We start from the raw sequence: 18,911 nt of genomic DNA, 5'->3' as shown, positions 1-18,911 counted from the left end.
AAGAGGTGACTTTCTGTAAGTGTAAGCAAACTCCAGCCTTACTCTTAGAAACAACTGACAATCCAATGTGCTACTTAATCAATCTGCAAACAGCTACTGCGTGGCCTCTGGGTGCTGGACACTATCAGAACATTAGCACTGTGGGAGTTCAGTCAGGTTGGTGGGAAAAATATTGCTTATAATAGCCACAAACCCTCTTGGAAGGCCTGAGAGTTTGCATAACTTTGGTAATAGATCTGGCTGCAGGTGGCCTGTTCACTTTACCTTTAGTTAAATAAATTACAGTAGTAACAAAGGAATGTGGGAAGTTATCTATCTAGATTGTTTACTCATGTGGTCCTAAGACTAACCTTTGATCTACTGTGGGTGCTTAATTGCTTTCTACTCTGGAAGTCCACAATGTCAATTACCCTCTAGTGGTGTTGACTCAAGCCTTCGTCAATTAATCTTTATTGAATAAATGCGAGTCTCGCTGGCAAGTCGAGGCCGCGGTCCCAACTGTTTACAGAACTCTGCTTGGAGTCTGTAAGCAGCTCAGACACTCAGCCGAACTCGCAAAACAAAATATCTGTGTGTCAGCGTACTTCATTCATCCGTCGTTGGGTCAGGGTCTGCGGGACAGACCCCCGCATAGCACCATGCTGGGTAACATCTATCAGATGAGGATTTTAAAAGTTAGGCTGTTGGGTTTGTTTTAAGGTGATGTGCTTTCTAATTTTGAAGTTTGAGAATTTGGAGAAGAGAGGAATTGAGGAGTTGGGCCAGAGATTAAGCACATTTCCTGCTTTGTCATGGAGAAGAGGATTAATAAAACATAAATTGTGAACAATCAGAATAGAAATGATGTAATACTTAAACATTATGAGATTAGAGGTGATTGGCGTTTTCTTTTTATCCTTTTTATGTTTTGGCCAATTATTAAATATTACTTGCATAGTTAAAATAAGATGAAGGTAAAATAGTACCTGTATTACTTAGGATGCTTCAGCTCTAATAGGATAAATACCCAACCAGCAGCAGCTTCACCCAGAAGGAATATGAATTGCTTCTTTCGCAAGAATTGGGAAATCTGTGGTTCTGTGCCTTTGTTCAGATTTCCATGATGTCACGTCAGGTTTAACCACTTTTCCTCTTTCTTCACTGTCATCCTCTCCGTTTTGGCTTTTTCTCCTCTTGGCTGTCATCTCATGGTGACTAGATGGCGGGAGCAGTGCCAAGCATTACATGTGTGTCCCAAGCAGGAAGGAAGAAGGTGACAAAGCGGCTTTCAGCTTAGGGGTTTCTCCAGCAGACACTCCCCCTCTGGCTGAAGAGAGGCCACGAAAACCAGTGTCTGATAAAAGGGAGCTTGACGGCCATGATTTTCAGCTGTGGCCAATCAGAATCTATGTACTGTGGGTGGGCTGTGGCCAATCAGAATCTATGTACTGTGGGTGGGCTGTGGCCAATCAGAATCTATGTACTGTGGGTGGGCTGTGGCCAATCAGAATCTATGACTATGGGTGAGCTGTGGCCAATCACAATCTATGTACTGTGGGTGGGCTGTGACCAATCAGAATCTATGTACTGCGGATGGGCTGTGGCCAATCAGAATCCATGTACTGTGGGTGGGCATGTTGGACTGCCGTCACGTAAGGATTCTATCAGCAAGAAAATTCCCAGATGGGTAGACAAGTAAAAATGTCAGCCCCTACCTTCACCACCCTCCTTTCCTCTCGTGTCGAGAGCCCTAAAGATAACCCGATTCTCAGCTGGGGCTCTTTTATGAAGAGCCGGTAGCCATAAGAAACAGGAGAGAAAATTCTGATTCTGAATGCATGGACTTAGCCTCTGACACTGCACACAATGCTGCACCCCAGAGCCCCCACTTTTTTTGGGTAGACGGCCGTCAGAATCCAAAAGTTATATTATTCTGAAGATCTGTTTGTTGTAAACAACAAACATATATAAATAGAGGCCCATATACAAGTAAAACAAACAGAAAAGGTTTGTTTATGCTTCTAAGATTCACTCTAAGGGGTTTTTTGAATTCAAAATTGTTTGTTTTACTTGTATATGGCCCTGTGAATTTTCCAGTAGAAAAGAGTCATGCTTCTGTGTAAGTGCAGAATAATAGCAAAAGAACATGTCCCTGGAGAAATTGGAGACAGCCAGTTCTCTGCTTGAGAAAATCTTATGGAGAAATGTATTTCTTTCACACATCTGTGGGAGAAAGATAAATAAGGAACCGGGGAATGGAAAGAGCCGCTTCCAATCAATTAATCCACCAAAGCCACCTTTTGCAGATGGCCCTGTGATTGGTGTCCTCCATCCTGCAGCCTAGGCTTGATGCTTAGGTCTTGTATGTATGTGAGCTGAGCAGTCTTCTCTTAAGATGCCTGAAGTCCCACTACTAACAAGATCTTTAAGCGTTTCACTTTCTAATCTTCTGCTGTGAAAACAAAAACAGTTCTTCTAGGGCACAAGAAGAATAAATAATACAAGGGGACCCTAATGTTACATTGGCGGGATGAGATTAAAGACACTGTTTTGTTTTTTGGTTTTTCTTTTTTGTTTTTTTCTGTGTGAGACGGAGTTTCGCTCATCAACCAGGCTGGAGTGCAGTGGTGCGATCTCGGCTCACTGCAACCTCCACCTTCCAGGTTCAAGCAATTCTCTCGCCTCAGCCTCCTGAGTAGCTGGGATTACAGGCATGAGCCACCATACCTGGCTAATTTTTGTATTTTAATAGAGACTGGATTTCACCATGTTGTTCAGGCTGGTCTTTAAGTCCTGACTTCAGGTGACCCACCCACCTCGGCCTCCCAAAGTGCTGGGATTACAGGCATGAGCCACCGTACCCGGCCTAAAAATGCTTTTATTCCTTGTGAAAGAAATTGACAGAAGGAGCATCCTGGACAAAGTAGAACAATCAGAGAGGTCACACCTTATGCTGCTGTGTGCTTCTAAAAACCGCACAAGCATGAAAATTACGCATGGTCAAAATGGCTCAATAAACTCTACAGAAATAGTGTTTTCCTCCAAGGTCGCAGATCACCAGTCATTTGTTGTACCAGGACCTGACATATATCTTCCTTTACCACCCCCTTTTTGAGAGATTACCAACACTCAATCAAGGTGAGGTTTTCTTGATGCAGCTATTATAACAAACTCAGCTTTACTTCATCAGCATGTTTGTCTGACGGTATTTCTGGGGTAGCTGATAGTTGACACTAGGAAGCCTAAGATTAGAGCCATAATTACACATTTAAGGTCTCTTGGTGTCATAACCATACTCTGCCCTTTGAGGAGAGTAAATCAACCACTGGTATTTCAGCCACTGCTTTATGGCTTTGTATTGGTATTTTCCCATTTTGCCCACTTAAACTCTTTCAGCAGTGGTGTCTGTGCTCAGGTCAGAGGCAAATCTGTAATTCCTATGGATGGTGGATAGGATGTCGCCATTAGAATTTCATAGACAGGAGGGAGAAGAAACACCAGTGAAGAAAGAAAGTCTTTAGAGGACCTCAAGTAATTTAATACCTCAGAAAGCCATAATGTAAGACATGAGAGATAGATTTTAATTAAGCTGATATCCTCGATGTCAGGCCAGACTGCAGTGTGCTCTCCCATGAGTGTTTATTGTCCCACTTTCCCACATAAAATGCAGGGCGTTTCATCTGTGGAAATTCCTTGAAGGGAGTTGGCTCTCAGCTGTTCTCAGCCTGAAGAGGAGGTTCAAGTAGGTATTGGAACCCTTGTTAAAAGGTTAAGTTTTCGGCCGGGCACGGTGGCTCAAGCCTGTAATCCCAGCACTTCGGGAGGCCGAGACGGGCGGATCACAAGGTCAGGAGATCGAGACCATCTTGGCTAACCCGGTGAAACCCTGTCTCTACTAAAAAATACAAAAAACTAGCCAGGCCAGGTGGCGGGTGCCTGTAGTTCCAGCTACTCGGGAGGCTGAGGCAGGAGAATTCCATAAACCCGGGAGGCAGAGCTTGCAGTGAGCTGAGATCCGGCCACTGCACTCCAACCTGGGCAACAGAGCGAGACTCCGTCTCAAAAAAAAAAAAAAAAAAAAAAAAGGGTTAAGTTTTCTAGAAATAATGAGTGGTCAGCAGATCCTACTAGGTAAGAAACAACCTTCTAACTGTTTCTGAAGAGTAGAAAAAGAGGACTAGAAGAGGCAACACTTAATCTAAAAGATTACTCATAATGAAATTTGAGGCACGTCAAGAGGTTGCCACTCAGATCGTAGCAGACCCAAGGCCCAAGCAGAAGATTGCGGCTGCCTGGGTGGAGGATGTCAATCATGAGAGGCAGGTGCAAAGTTGGATTTCCAGAAATAACACAAGGAGCTAGGGAGTGTGCCAGACTCATTTATGACCTCTGGATTCATGGCCAGAAAAGCAGGTAAAGAGGCAGCTGTGGCTACCAGCTGATAGGCCTCCCAGCAGGCAAGATGTCCCTAGGCGGTTTGTGGTCCACACTGACTGGGGTCTCACTGAGGGTCACACCTTCACTAAGTATCTTCTTTCACTTTCCTCCCCAACAAGAGCACTGCTCCCTGTGGGTTGCCTGAAGATTTAAGCTACTTATATATACTTAGTTGTCATAAAATACCATGAGGACTGTGTCGCTTATTGGGTATGCTCACTCTCATTTTTACAAGGATACAAATTGGCTTATTTTTATTTTGTTTTATTTTATTTTATTTTGGTGAGTCAGTTCCTGCCTCATGAGGCACAAATGTAAATCCATCCCAACCCACAGAATAATAGCAAATCAACAATGAACCTCCCCACCCCACTGGCCCCAGGATGCTGCTCTGCAGCTGGTTCATACTGAAGTTCTATCTGAGGTCAGAGACTTACACATTTTAAGGATTTTGTTTTATTCCAAGCCATTTGTTTTTCCTTCTGTATCAGATTTGCCTATATATGAAAATATGCTGCATAAATTATAATCTTTGCTCCTAATGTGTATTGCTAAGTTGCTTGTCACTTTTAGCAGCAGTTTCTGTTTAATGACCATTCTCCTTTTAATTCAAGTGTTAAGAATCTGTAAAAGACAAAGTGCATATGGTAATGCTTCCTAACCCCTTGTTAATTTATTATGTATTAGTATGCTCAGTAGCTACCGTATATAGCCTGAATAGAGCCTACTCTGTTACACTCTCCAAAATTATTGTGCTAATGCAATGAGACAATCATTGCTCAATAGCAAAACAGTGTCTGACATATGCTAAGTGATCAATAAAAATCAGCTAGTACTTTTATTAAAGATATTTAAGTTATTCACTTATTAACTCTGCAAGGAACAACTGTACAAGAGGCTCTGTGTACACCAGTTGAGAGAAAAGGCATGTTTATCTAGACTAAACTTAGTCTAGGTTTTGAGATCCCAGGAGCATAGACAGATACTGGGGAAGAATAAGATAAGTTTACACAGTCTGGCCAAGATGGTGAAGCCTCGTCTCTACTAAAAATACAAAAAAAAAATCTGGGCATGGTAGAGGGTGCCTGTAATCCCAGCTACTTGGCAGGCTGAAACAGAGAACTGCTTGAACCCAGAGGCAGAGGTTGCAGTGAGCTAAGATCGCGCCACTGCACTCCAGCCTAGGCAACAGAGTGAGACTCCATCTCAAAAAGAGATAAAAAAGAGATAAGTTTACACATGTTGCTTGAGCTTCTCTTTAATTCATTTAATTTTGTAGTTATACAACAATAGATTAGCTTGGTTTTATCTGTATTTACTCTTGGAGTTTAACCCATCAATGGATGGCTCATTCCTGGGAGAACAGGAAACGACAGCACACTGTACTATAACTGGTGACAAAGTGCTTAGTGGCAGAGCCAGAATCAACAGCCATCTGCTGCCAGTGTTAGCATTTTTCTGTGTCAATAATAGCAATATGCACTGCGATGTATCCATGAGTGTTTACTCCATCACAGATAATTTATTTAATTTGCCCAAGACCCTGGTGAGGAATTAGCCTCATTAAACAACTCTTTATGAAACAAATCTTAAATCAATATGGGAGATCCTCAGACTCCAGATTTTGTGCTCATTGTATATAGTTTTTTTCCAGGTCTTGCTACTTTTCAATATTTTAGGTGACAGAATTATCATTTTAAAAAATGAACTTAACAGTGCTAAGCCTTAAGTTCGATATTATGTTCAGAGAAAGCTTTCCAAAAAGGGAAAAGCAATGAAAATACAACCTTGTCAAATTTGGTACTTTTTTTTTTTTTTTTTTTTTACTAATCCTCAATTTCGTTTTCTATTATGGTTTTAAAGTTAGAAAATATATATTTTAACCTTTTTGTTATTTATTTGCTTTAATATTGAAAGCCTCTCAGGGGTGTACTACCCAGAATCTCTGCTCACATTTGCCTGCCGTACCTTTTCCCTCAGAGACACAGGCGTTTGTATCACCTGCCCCTCTCTGAGCTTTTGCCAAACTGCCCCCCACCAACAACCCCACACACACACTGGTGCAAGGCTTCACATTTAGCTGCAACATTACCACAGGTTGATTGAAGGATCTCCTGGAAGTGCTGCCTCATCTCTCTTCCACATGGCCAAAGTCAAAGCAAGCAGAAAGAGGTATATAGAAGCCCCTCCACTGAAAATTCAGAAATCCCACTGGGAATTTATTTTTTCTCATTCAGAAAAAGGTGACCTTTTACTACCCTCACAGAGAAAGTAGAAATTTTCTCTTCTCAGAAATATCCATGAGGATTGATACTGGCTATTGATTGAAGTTTAAATCTGACATTCACTTCTATTATTCCATGAATATCACATGTTCCATGGATCTTGACATGTTGACAGTGTCTAGTACAGCCTTAGACTGCAGTCACAGCAAGAAGCTGAGGACTCGCCAGTAGAACATTCTTGAAACAAACTTCTTAAATGTTTTCTGAAATGCATTTAAGGACATTTCCTTGCATATCCTCATTCATTTATCTAAATCCCTATTTTGCTAAATTCAAACCTTAGCAGTACAAACTTTGAAGACAATATGTTTTCATATATTCACTACTCACTGGAAAAATTCGTGCTTCCTACTATTTTTCCTAGAACTGTATCCTTTAAAGGTCTGGAAAGCAGTGGAAAGGCAGAACAATGGGTCTAATTACAGAGATGTTCTAGTTTTAATTTTAATCACTTAGTAGTACCCAGACTATTATTTATGTGATCATGAAACATAAAAATAAAAACTAATTGTGTGGGTAAACTCTGATTTTAAAAACCATTTTTCCAATATTTAGCCTTGTCAGCATACATAAAAGAAATATTTTTGCATTTATAATATTTTAGGGGCTAAAGTACACTGATTAAATGTACTGTTTTGAGTGAATCATAAGTAATGCAGCCTTTACACTTTGGACTATAAAAAATGCCATTCACATTTAATTACATCTCATCACCAATCTTTCTTAACGACCACTTAAGGCTTTAAACTCATCAGAGCAACATCCGGTTATAAAAAGGGTCTTCCAGTGTGGCAATTCCTCAAGGATCTAGAACTAGAAATACCATTTGACCCAGCAATCCCATTACTGGGTATATACCCAAAGGATTATAAATCATGCTGCTATAAAGACACATGCACATGTATGTTTATTGTGGCACTATTCACAATAGCAAAGACTTGGAATCAACCCAAATGTCCATCAATGACAGACTGGATTAAGAAAATGTGGCACATATACACCATGGAATACTATGCAGCCATAAAAAAGAATGCGTTCATGTCCTTTGTAGGGACATGGATGCAGCTGGAAACCATCATTCTAAGCAAACTGTCTCAAGAACAGAAAACCAAACACTGCGTGTTCTCACTCATAGGTGGGAATTGAACAACGAGAACACTTGGACACAGGAAGGGGAACATCACACACCGGGGCCTGTTGTAGGGAGCAGGGAGGTGGGAGGGATAGTATTAGGAGATATACCTAATGTAAATGACGAGTTAATGGGTGCAGCACACCAACATGGCACATGTATACATATGTAACAAACCTGCACATTGTGCACATGTACCCTAGGACTTAAAGTATAATAATAAAAAAAGAGAAAGCCAACTGTAGAGCAAGAGAAATAAAATTAAAACAAAAACAAAAAGCAAAAACAAATGAAGAGGGTCTTCTAGTCCAGTAACACCCACTTTCTAGGTGTATGTCAACAATGAATTCATTCCCTAATTACCTTAACAAAGGTGGGTTGCATGCTTTCTAAGGGCCGGGTGTTTTGTTAGGTTTATTCATACTTGTTTTATAACTTCACATATGTTAGCATCATCACTTTGTAGGAAAGAAAACTGAAGATTAGAGAGTTTAAGTTGTTTGCCCAAAAAACACTTATCAAGTTTTAATTTGGATCTGTGGCTTCCTCTGTAACCAAATACTACAATTTCAGTGTCAATTTTTCTCATTGGAAAGTGCATTGAAATGGTGTTTTAGTGGGTCATCCTACTAAATGCTTCCTTCCTTCCTTCCTTCTCTTCTTTCTTCTTGACTTTACTGGGGTTTAAAAAAATCTTTTTCTAGCAATACAAACGTTTGAGTAAGCAAAATATTTCTGTCAAAGTGATAATTTGTGTATGTGAAGCAAAACATTTCAACTTACTGAAAACTTGATTTTTAAATTCCAAGCCTGCTCTCCAGTTGTTGACACACATCTGAATCTCAGAGGAACGTTTTGGCCCAGGGAAAGATGTGTCAGTCATCAGCCTAAGGACAGTACCTGGAACGAACAAACAAAAAAGTATAAAAGTGGGTGAGATATCAAAAGAGGGTGTGTAGATTGAGAAGACTAGTTGGCTGAGATAAAAAAACAACCAACCAACTAATCAACCAAAAAACAAGACAGCCCTCAGGGAACAGGCTTATGCAGAAGGCAGGCAGAGGCCCGGGAACCATGCCGGAGTAAGGAGATGGCAGCTGAAGTCAGAGAGAGGCCTGGTGGCTGAGAAAACCGCAAGAAATAAAGAAGAGTTGGGTATAAATCTAGTATCTTAAATCTGAGTTATCAAGGTCAACCTTTAACCAAAATCAATATCTAAATGTTGCCAAAAAATAACAGCAACCCATTGGACAACCGTCAATGCCCATTGGATCCTGAGATCCTGGTCTCTAAAACTAACTCAGCTGGAAGAATCCAGGACTCATTGGAGACTGACTTGTTCCAAGTCTTGGGGCAAAAATAAATTCAGAAGGTGGTACCAACTTGCCGACATTGCTGGAAAGCAAGAATGCATTTTAAATTTCAAAAGAAATGCTAAAGGAGCAGAGAAATTTAATAAAGGGCTTTTAGGAGCCCAGTTGTTCAAAGCTTTAAAAACAGAACTCACAGCAATGAATTATTGAAATAAGTTGAGTTAATGAAAGGTGGTGAGTTAATTATATACAAAGGAAAAAAGGATTCAAAAGGGAGACTATAATAACATATTTTTATTGAAATAAGTATGTGGCATTTGTGTGTGTCTCTCTCTAAGTGTGTGTGTGGGTGTGAGAGAGAGAGAATTTTACTTATTCTGTTAATTACATGGCTGTATGTATGTGTGACAAAATTAATGATATCAATTGTATGATGTTTTAGAATATGTTGAAACGGAACTATAGTAATATGTTTTATAATAACTGACATTTTATGTATTCTGTCTATTATTTAGGATTTATTAAGTAATAAGACAACAACAGCCATTTTAAAATGTCATTTAATTTCTCTAAGGAAATTTAATGACTGTGGAACTGAATTTGGTACTGAATGTTCAAAAGCCTAAAAGTTTTTTCAAAGTCTTTATGTATATTTAAACAAAACCACGTCAATTTTGTTGTGAGTGTTCCTCATTTTCTACTCCTGAATGCACTGAATGACTGTTTTTTATTCTAGTAATGATATGGCTATATGTGCATGCAACGAAATTAAAATTAATTGCATCAATTGTATGATTTTTTTGTCCCAGAGGGCCTGGATTAATAGAAGTCCAGTTTCAATCAGGCAATTATCAACAGTGCCCAAACAGGACTGAAATATTTATTTGATTTGTCAGTAAAGGTGGAGTAGGATGACCTCAGCGGAGCCAATTCAATTGATTGAGCGTTGAGGCAGGAATACTGGAAGGTGTGTGTCCTTGAGAGCATTAGTCCCTAAAACGAAAGAGCCAGACAGAAACACAAGAAGTGTGCAGAATGCCAATGTGTGTGTATCTCATAATGTCTGGAAGATCAGTGTCCCTGCCAGGAAGGAAGAATATGGAAAACATGCAGAACAAAATCAGTAGCTAATGCATCAGTCTCACCAAGGGCTAAAGCAACTGAGCAGGAGGTCTGACTCCAATCAGAACTGGGCAATGTGGGACTGGAATCCAAGGTGCTGGGCTGTAAGGTCATTGCGCTTTGAAACAGGGACAAATAAAACACTTGAAAAGGCCGAACAAGGCAGTCCATGGGGTGAGAAAAATCACCCAGTGTATCTGCTGCTCCAGAGCTGCTCCCAGCTGAAAATCTCTAATCTTTAGCTAATTGAATCCCACTGAGGAGGTAACTTGTACAATTTTTGAAGAATAAATTCCAATATGTCTGGGATAGTAATTCCAATTTTCTGGAAATATTAAAATGATTTCCTTAGTATCTCTTTAAGCTCAGGAAAATTTAGAATCAACAAAACAGATGATGAATTATATCAAATCTGTATATGGTATTTATTTGCTAAGGTAAGAAGTAATTGGGGAAGTTTTTGGTACTTAAAACATTTGTAATTGTTAAGACAATTTGTCTTATTAGATTACAGATTCATCTTTCTTTTCCAGTTAAAATGCAATTTAGAAATCAATTTTTGACTTTTGTCTTTAAGTTGAAAAGTATAAGAAATTAATCTAAATACAAAAACAATAATAGAATGTAAAAATAACATTTATTTATTATATTTCTGGGCTTGTTTAAATGCTTAAGATAGTTTTGCTTATTAAATAGCATATGAATTGCTTTACAAGAGAGTGGATATATTCAATTTACAAATACTGTTTAAAATATTTAAAGAAATTTAGTTAAGGCTTTCAAAATTGTCTTATAAATATTGAAATAGATTTGCAAATAAAATATTAAACTTGTAAGTTGAACATAATGACTTATGGAAAATCTTAAGTTTGGCATTTTATTTACTTGAATATTTTGATTAGTAATTTAAAAGGCAAGGAGCCACAGATAATCTTCTCTATGCACTGAAGCCACCCTTCAAGGCAACAACTCATACTAACAAAGTGGAATGAGCTGCTACTGGGACACGGACCACTCTGGGAGGGTAGGTGGAAAGAGAGGAGCAGGAAACAGAAGCTCATTCATGGAAACCAAAAGGAACAATAAACCAGAGCTGCCAAGAGAAGCACAGAGGATCTTCAAAATATAATACTAAGGGGAATATAGATCTAGACCGCGGTGCAATATTTGTGAATTTAAAACACATGCATACACAACCTGTAATTATACACTATGCAAAGATTCAAAAATACCACACAAGGGCATATGTCAAGCACATGGGCACCTCCGCAAGGAAGGGGTAATGGTAGATGAGAGAAGGGAGAAAATGAGAGGGCCTGGCAGGAACAATCGTGATAGGACCATAAACTAAGGAGTAGGATCAACCAAACCCATGGCTGCCTGTGTTTTAAATTGTTTTAAAAGAATAAAGAAAAGAAAACAAGGACAGAAAGGAGAGAGGGATGAAAATGAACTAAGAACCATATACTGGGGTTGATTCTATCCTGATCTGATCTGCAAAAGGCCCTTCAACTCAGCCTTCCTGTTGCAGGTTGGAAAAGATAGATAGATAGATAGATAGATAGATAGATAGATAGATAGATAGATAGATAGATAGATAGATAGATAGATAGATAGATAGATAGATAGATGGATGCACAGTTGGATGGACAGATGGACAGAGGGATGGAGGGATGGATGGATAGATACATAGATAGATAGATAGATAGATAGATAGATAGATGCACAGTTGGATGGACAGATGGACAGAGGGATGGAGGGATGGATGGATAGATACATAGATAGATAGATAGATAGATAGATAGATAGATAGATAGATAGATAGATAGATAGATAGATAGATAGATAGATGCACAGTTGGATGGACAGATGGACAGAGGGATGGAGGGATGGATGGATAGATACATAGATACATAGATAGATAGATAGATAGATAGATAGATAGATAGATAGATAGATAGATAGATAGATAGATAGATAGACAGACAGACAGACAGACAGATAGATAGATAGTTTCTAGTGGGAAATATATATATATCTCTCTCTTTCTCTTCAGACTCACCTGGCTCAATAAAATACCACACTTCATGTAGTTACTATTATAAGAGCGACTTCTTTCTTTTGCCTGTCCCTTCACTGGGATCTGATAAACACTAAATACTGGTGATAATTATGAGAATAGTAACTGGAGTCTGCATTTCCAAATGTGTGGATGAAGATAAGGTTCCCTTCTCAATTTTTTTAATATTACCATTTCTCACCATCCCCTAAATTTGTACAAGTCATTCTGAAATGAAACACCAACTATTCACACATTAACTGAAGCAATTATTTTTTTGCCCCTTCTTCCCTCTTTTTGTTCCAACCATTAAGAAATGTGAGAAACTAATTAGTCTTTATGTAAATTTAAATTAAACCATGTAAATTTTGCTGTGGGTGTTTCTACTTTTCTACTCCTGAATGCTTTCAATGAATATTATTTATTCTGGTAGTTAGATGGCTGTATGTGCGTGTGATAAAATTAAAATTAATTGCATTGATTATATGATTTTTTTTTTTGTCCCAGGGAGCCTGGATTAATAGAAGCACAGTTTCAATCAGGCAGTTACCAATAGTGCCCAAACAGGACTGAAACTATTCATTTGATTTGTCAGTAAAAGTGGACTAGGGATTTCTACAGAAGCCTCTGACATTCCCATACTTTACCTCAGGACAAACTGCAAGGTGGGAAACTAGTCAACAAAATAAAGGTAAGAGTTTCCAATTTCCAAAGGTGGGAATTGTCTCTGTAGGATAGAAGTGCAGAAACACTTTCCCATAGAGGACCAGATGGTGCATATGTTAGACTTTGTGGAAGAAGAGGCAGAACTGAGGATATAATAAAAGTACAAGAAAGAAAACTCCTGACTTCTCCACGCCATCTGCTATTTCCATGTTACTCACCACTTCGGATGCTGGGCTGCAGTGCTGTGAGCCTGCCAGCTGGGTGGAACCTCTGGGAGTGGAGGGGGAATCAGGGTGGAGCATGGTGTCTGCAGCCCACAGTGCTTGCCCACTGAGTCCCTGACTGCTGGACCTGACAAAAACAGGCAGCTGCTTGGAGTTGGCTCACAGGCCATGGTCCACTGATCCTTAGTCTAAGGAGTCACATCTACCCATAAGATGAACCATCCATGGCTAAAGATGCTTAATTGAGACAAGGGAGTATAATAATTACTGGATGAGACAGCAGGTCTTTAGTCTGGTGATGGCAGGAGCAATGGATTCACCAAACCCCTTTAATTTTCCTGCTAGCCACACTACTGGACTATATTGCCCAGCATTCCTTGCAGTTAAGTTGGGGTCATGTGACTGGGCTCCAGCCAATAAAAATGATGTGAGCCTGGCAGTAGAACTTTCTGCAAGGTTCCAGATTCCAGGGTGACCATAGCAGCTGTGTGTTATGGGGTCATAATGCAGAAAGACCAGGATCTTCAAATGACTACATAAGGCAGAGGTTTCCCCACTGCCCCCCACACTTGGGATTGTAATGCAAAGAATAAATAAATGTTTACGATGAAAACCACTGGCAGGGCCGGGCGCGGTGGCTCAAGCCTGTAATCCCAGCACTTTGGGAGGCCGAGACGGGCGGATCACGAGGTCAGGAGATCGAGACCATCCTGGCTGACACGGTGAAACCCCGTTTCTACTAAAAAAAAAATACAAAAAACTAGCCGGGCGAGGTGGTGGACGCCTGTAGTCCCAGCTACTGGGGAGGCTGAGGCAGGAGAATGGCGTGAACCCGGGAGGCGGAGCTTGCAGTGAGCGGAGATCCGGCCACTGCACTCCAGCCTGGGCGGCAGAGCGAGACTCCCTCTCAAAACAAAAACAAAAACAAAAGAAAACCACTGGCAGCTGGGGGTTGTTACAGCAGTGAAAAGACTGTGACTAACAGAGGCAGCAAGAAATAGAGGGGAGAGAGAACGGTGCCCATGTACGTTATCCTGCAAACCGGGCTCACTGTCCAATGTGCTGGAAGCCAGTACTATGACACTGGGTTTCTGAGAAAAGGAAAGCTTTATACTGCAAGTTGACTCACAAGGAGACAGGAGTGAAGCTCAAACCTGTGCTAGTTTCTATTGGGAAAAGTTCACGGGTTGGATTCCGAGATTAGTAGGTAATTGATGGAAGGAAAGGGGAGGTCTGGAAAGTCCTTGGGTGTGTACAGTTATCTTTTTGCACTAACTCATGTGCAATTGCAGGGGAAGTTAGTATGAAACATGCAGTGAAAATTCAGGCTGTGATGTCAGTGGGCTTGTCCTATACAAACTCCAGTCATCCATACCAGTTCCAGCTGATTTCAGTCAGGTCTTTTACCTCATAAGTAAATTTTCAGTGCTTTAGCAAGTTGCTTCTTTTCTTATCTGCCATCCCACAACCTCAAGAATTTCTGTAAGCTACTGGTTTCTTCAACTTTTGGGGGCAGAGTTTCGTGTGCAACCCACAAAGTTCTAATAGTTCCATAATGAGGGACCCACACCTCCTAGAAAGGGGATGTTTCTGAGAGGGTCATCACTGAGGAGCAGAGCTGGACTAATACAAGATGAGACAAGACATGCCAACATAGAGGGCAGCCTTCTCAATGAGAGGCTCTCATTTTCAGATAGAAATAAGCTGTGTTTTCTCCATTTCATCTGCCTCCTGGTAAGCTATCATCCTGTGGAATCTTTGAGATGAGGCACCCATACTGTGCTCTGAAAGGAACAATAAAATTACCTGAGAGTCTTCAAAATAGGTGAGAGATAAAGGACGATGTTAGAAGAGGAGTATCCACAAAACCATGAGTATACAGAATAAGAAGAAAATATAAACTGAGAATAGAGAGAGTCAGCAACAGTGGAACACGTGGATTTTACATGAATGTGCCAACCTTATGTTGTCTATCATAGAGGAGTCACTGGGGAAATATCCTAGCAAAATTACCATGTTTAATATGAAATTTTCAACAATCAGAACTTACAGAGTACAGTAGTTAAGAGTGTGGGCTTAGAAGGAAAAAAATCTGGTATCATTTGCCAAGTCTGGGACCTAGAGCAAATTTTCACCAAGCCCCTTTCATTTTCCTGCTAGCCACATGACTGGACTACATTGCCTAGCATCCCTTGCAGTTAGGTTGAGATCATGTGATTGGGTTCTGACCAGTGAAAATGATGTAAGACTGGCAGTAGAATCTTCCGCAAGATTCAGGATTCCAGGGTGACCATAGCAGCTGTGTGTTATGGGGCTATAATGCAGAAAGACCAGGGTCTTCAAATGACTACATAAAGCAGAGGTTTCCCTGCTGCCCACACCCCCCCACAGATCCCTGCCGCATTTTCTCATCTGCTAAATGGGGATGATATTATTCTTTAATTCATAGAGATCTTGTAAGAATTAACCTAAATATTTAGATACATTTTTAAAATGTGGCATTTATTAGGCAGTTGATAAATGCTAATTATTACGGCATTTAGTAATGCTTTAATAATAGCATTGGAGGTGTGAAAGTTGATTTGGCCGAGAAGCTCAATTGAATGGAAGCTCAACTGCCTGTTCCCATATACAATATCAGAAAAGTTATTCTGAATATTCATGGGATGCCAAGAATAATCCAAATGGGAGGATGAGAGCCCCAGCCCAATGTCAGTACCTGTTTTCTATGGGAGGCTTCTTTGGAAAACCAGATATCTCATAGTTGGGCAGGTCTCCGCACATAGGCTTTACAGATCTTAGATTCTATGCCTTGTCTCTCTCACGAGGTCTCAATTCTCTGAGCTGAGTGCTGTTCTGCTGTTCATTTAAGAGTCTCCAAGTGGAGCCCATCATAGGCTAAATTGCCAAAACCCCTGGTACAGGTGTATGACTTTAGCTCAGACACCAGCACAGCCTCTGCTCTCTTCCTGTTAGCCCTTGATGTCATCCAGAGATCTGAGCTGTTGCATCTTGACCTCCAGGAGTTGGTTCCGTTGGGCCTAGGTCTTGTTTCCCAGGCCTGTCTCCATGCATGGCCTCTGCTCTGGGGCTCTTCCTGCCAAACTGCAAGATCTTTATCATCGAAGTATCCTGGGGCCAGGTATCGTATTTACACAGGAAAAACCCAACACATGGTCATGACATTGTAGTAAAGAGTCTTGGATTCAGATGGAGGAGGAGAAAGAAACCTGTCCTGGGAGTCAAGATTCCCAAAGTGCACCTTCATCTCAATTAAGAGGCATGTTAGCTCTGCTGTCTAGACATTCCTAGAGGGGAGTGAAGGGAAACAGATTTCAGGTATAGCGTTTTCTTTTTCTTAACTTTTATTTTAAATTCAGGGGTGCGTGTGTAGGTTTGTTACATAAGTAAACTTGTGCCATGGGGTTTTATTGTACAAATTACTTCATCACCCAGGTATTAAGCCTACTACCCATTAGTTATTTTTTTTTGATCCTCTCCCTCTACCCACCCTCCACCCTCTGACAGGCCCTAGTGTCTGTTGTTCCCCTCCATATGTCCATGTGTTCTCATCATTTAGCTCCCACTTATAAGTGAGAACATATGGTATTTGGTTTTCTGTTTCTGTGTTAGTTTGCTCAGGATAATAGCCTCCAGCTCCACCCATGTCCCTGCAAAGGACACAATCTCATTCTCTTTTTTATGGTTGCATAGTATTCCATGGTGTATATGTCCCACATTTTGTTTATCCATTCTATCATTGATGGGCATTTAGGTTGATTCCATGTCTTTGCTACTGTGAATAGTGTTGCAGTGAACATATGCGTGTATATGTCTTCATAATAGAATGATTTATATTCCTTTGGGTATATACCCGTAATGGGATTGCTGGCTCAAATTGTATTTCTGTCTTTAGGTCTTTGAGGAATTGCCACACTGTCTTCCTTAATAGTGGAACTAATTTGCACTCCACCAACAGTGTATAAGAGTTTCTTTTTCTCCACAACCTCACCAGTATTTGTTATTTTTTGACTTTTTAGTGATAGCCATTCTGACAGGTGTGTGATGGCATCTCAAAGAGCTCCTGCACAACAAAATAAACTATCAACAAAATAAACAGACAACCTACAGAATGGAAGACAATTTTCCCAAACTATGCATCTGACAAAGATCTAATATCCACATCTATAAGGAACTTAAACAAATGTACGAGAAGAAAACCAACAACCCCATAAAGAGTGGGCAAAGGACACAAACAGACACTTTTCAAAAGAAGACATACATGTGGCCAACAATCATATGACAAAAAGATCAGGTATAGTGTTTTCAGTGATGGGACAGGCATGGAGGAAGATAATCAAAGTCCTCTCATGGGACATGGCAAGGAGATTAGAATGAAAGAGAACCAGGAAGATGAGGAAAGAGGAGCAGAGACAAAAATGGAGAAAGGAGGGCAAAGAAGAGTTGGGGTGGAGAGAGAAGACTCTAAAGACAGAGAGGATGGACATATGAAGAGAAGTTGAAGCTCAGGACCTGTTGGAGAGCCATGGGGTTTAACCTAAGGTATGAATGAATGTAGAGGACTACGTGCTCGCAAACGAGACATTCCGATAAGTCCTGCTCTTGCAAACAAAGCAGGGCGTTCCTTCCCTGTGAACAGGGAGGACAAAGGAGCCAGCTGCAAACAGCAGACCCTGGGGGCTTGTTTATGTGTAAACATCTTGAAAATCCAGAAAGTCAGGGAAAGGTCAGAAAAACAACAATGTGTCTTGTGACTTGGCAAGATTTCACAAACGACTGTATAAAATAAAGCAGAGCGTGCCATTCGAGGTGGCCGCCATGTTTGTTTTGTCTTGTGTTGTCTTGTGTGTTCATTCCTTTGTTTAGGAAACACACGGACCCCAACAATGAATGGAAGCAAGCCATGGCTATGGTTGCCACCAAGCCAGGAGATGTGTTTCCCCTTGATTGAGGGGTGTGAGACCCCCAGGGTCAGGGCTCCTGTTCCGTCACGGGACTCTCCATCCCAGCTCAGATGCCCCCAGAGAGGATATAGCAGTCACTCCTAGAGGCCACTGCAGGGAACTGAAAATTATTCTCTGCTCCATTTTTTGTTGGTGGGGAGAAAGGATGAGGAATTCGTCACCCCCTTGTGGGAACCCAAAATGTGCTTCTCTTAAGAGCCCTGCAAGGCCACAGGGACTCTTGCTTGGGTGCAGGAAAAATGCTGCTTCCAGGGAAGAAGCAGCTCTGGCCCTGGCCTCCATTCCTTCAGTCCTCTTTAGTCTTCAGCCAGGGACAAGGACCCCAGGCTGCCCAGAGGTGAGAATGAGTCCTTGCTATTGCAGAGAACATAGGTTTGGGTTGGTGTGACTGGGGATAGGAATGGGGGTGGTCACAGGAGGCAGGAGGATCTGAAAGAGGTCTTGTTCACCAAGCACCCTCTTCTGTCACATCCCACTTGTGTGCTCACCAATGCATCATGTTAAGTAGTGCTGGACACATGCAAGATGTTTTTCTCTTCAGAGTGAGCCTCACAGGAGTAGGAAACGGGGGCTTGGGGAGGAATTGGGAGGGGAATAGGCACTCTCCTTGCAGCGCGTTGGCCCAGAGGAAAGAAAAGAAGCACTGAACATATGGTGCAGCCCTTGGCCTCTCAGGGTTCTGAGAGCAAGACCAAAGGAAGCCAGGGTA

The 18,911-nt window shown here is 41.0% G+C and overlaps 1 long non-coding RNA gene across 3 annotated transcripts; it reads right to left on the bottom strand.

Moving 5' to 3' along the window:
- Positions 1-4,852: 4,852 nt before the first annotated feature.
- Positions 4,853-15,400, bottom strand: LOC102115889 (uncharacterized). Of its 3 annotated transcripts, XR_006690813.2 has the most exons (5): positions 13,486-13,591; positions 13,212-13,338; positions 8,617-8,733; positions 6,509-6,607; positions 4,853-5,040 (listed from the first exon to the last, which is right to left on the bottom strand). It is a non-coding gene; the product is annotated as an uncharacterized lncRNA (long non-coding RNA). The 3 variants fall into 3 exon arrangements; XR_012419703.1 differs by lacking the exons at positions 4,853-5,040; positions 6,509-6,607; positions 13,486-13,591 and adding an exon at positions 15,268-15,400 and having other exon boundaries at positions 8,608-8,733; XR_012419704.1 differs by lacking the exons at positions 4,853-5,040; positions 6,509-6,607; positions 13,486-13,591 and adding an exon at positions 15,268-15,400 and having other exon boundaries at positions 8,608-8,733; positions 13,212-13,335.
- Between the last annotated feature and the right edge of the window lie 3,511 nt (positions 15,401-18,911).

The sequence above is a fragment of the Macaca fascicularis genome, chromosome 11, assembly GCF_037993035.2.
Source record: "Macaca fascicularis isolate 582-1 chromosome 11, T2T-MFA8v1.1".
NCBI classification, from domain to species: domain Eukaryota; kingdom Metazoa; phylum Chordata; class Mammalia; order Primates; family Cercopithecidae; genus Macaca; species Macaca fascicularis.
Note: the sequence above shows the minus strand (reverse complement) of the source record. Positions and strands in the feature narration are given on the sequence as shown.